Genomic DNA, 1,967 nt, shown 5'->3' on the forward strand with positions numbered 1-1,967 from the left:
TCCAACCTGTCACGAAACACGTAATCACCGCAGCGGCCGGCATGAAGAAGCTGAGCGAGGTGTCCAAGATCCGGTGTTTCGTGTTCGTGTCCAGCAGACCCGGACTCAAGCTGTCGGTAATCCCGAAAAATATCGACATGGACACTTTCAGGAAGGCGAGAAACACGACGGCGGCAAACACCGGAACCGGTACTATCAACGACAACATGACGTAAAGACGTGTGCAGAAAAGGGGGTGTTGAGAAAGTAACGGTACGGTTCTTGGCAAGTAAATGATGACGGTGGCGTCACCTTCGTTCTATTTATCGGCGTTCGCGAAGTGCCCATGACGTGGCATTTTTGTGTACGACGAAACTTCCCGCTTCGTAGTCGATAATGTGGCAGGAGAACGAACGCGGAACGATGGTGACGATGAGGTCGGCCGTGACCGATTCGAGCGAGAGGCTTCATCGACTGACGATACACCGTTCGCTCGGCGACATTCGCACAGCCGGTCTGGTCAGCGAACGTCGATGCTGGTGGGTGGAAATGCGATCCGACGGACTTACGATCCAATACGATAAAGCGACCAGGTCGTTGTCGACGGTCTCTCCGTCGGGTAAGACCTTGCTGTGGTATCTTCCCGAGGAAATTCTCCGATTCGCCGTTCGATGCCGAAGTGGGATCGCCAGCTTTCGATTCACTATCGATTCGAGCGGTTCGACGGTGCATTCTTTAAAGGCTCTCTGCAGATGGACCATAATCTCGTTCAATCATACACATCTAGATGTGTATATTTTACCCAACGCTCTGAAAACGTACGTTCTGAACAGTAACGATGACGTAGCATTTCAGTACTCCATGGCGTAGGTGCCATTACCGAAGACAAAACCTTTTAGGGTACATGTCATATTCAGCGAGTCGTACATTATCTGTTTAATAAATTATTGTTAAACTAAAATACTGTTTACATTATTTTGTTTTATTATGTGTGTGTCTTTTAACAAAAGTGAATCAGTGCGAGAGATAAATAAAGAGATGTAAAACCAATTTTTGTTTGTTCTCTTTGGTTTACTTTATTTTACATCGCATACGCACAATATTCTGCCTGTGTCCGGTTCGTACACGGCACCGTCTAAACCGCAGCGTAACCAGCATTCGTCCGTCAAGGGAACCGCCTCGGGATACCCGTTGAGAGCGGGAACGCAAGATCCTACGTCGCTGCCGACGGGAAAGTAGCAGTGCGATCCGAAGAGTCCGCACCCCTCGAAGTCGGGAGCGAGGTACCAGCGGTCGTTGTTGCCTTTGAAATTTTTTTTCGGCCGGCGGACGCTGCACAGGTTCAGCGAGATGCTTCTCTCGCAGCTGTCGCAACATCTCGCGTATCGGGTCCCGTCCTCCGCGATTTCCAAGCACGCCCGATTCCAGTTCGGGAGAATGCACGCTTCCTGGTAGAGAAACGGAGTGGCACCTTGGACGTAAACCGAAACGATAACCAGGTCGGAAGCCACCTTCGAATACGCGACCGCAAAGGAGTAGAAAGACGAAGAGAACAACAGCAATAACAGAAGCCGAAACGGCGAAACGCCTACTGTCCGTTCGATCGGGCTTTGCATCGATGCTACGTTCGGTGATCGGCGTGAATGCGTCGCCAATACGTCTATCGCCTTGCCACCCACCAATCGCAGTTTGTCTTGAAGTGAAAGGGCAGAATGGCGCAAGGATTCCACATCCGGTTCGGGTCGCCGCCGACGTTATGCACAAGGGCGTTCTCGAATTGTTCCGAAAAACCGTTCTCGACGGATCGTTCGACGGCGTCGGGAGGAAGGAATTCTCCGTACAAATCTCGTTCGACTTCATTCAAATCGGTCGCAAACATCGAAAACCACAAGTTGTGGCGCGCGTGCAGACCTCCGACGACACGAGGCCACTCGTCTTCGAAGTCGTAGAGCACCGGGTTTTTCAACCAACTTTGTTCGTTCCTATAG

Source organism: Anneissia japonica, unplaced genomic scaffold (genome assembly GCF_011630105.1).
Source record: "Anneissia japonica isolate Jap-2015-1 unplaced genomic scaffold, ASM1163010v1 scaffold287975_len91358_cov152, whole genome shotgun sequence".
In the NCBI taxonomy this organism is placed as follows: Eukaryota; Metazoa; Echinodermata; class Crinoidea; order Comatulida; family Comatulidae; genus Anneissia; species Anneissia japonica.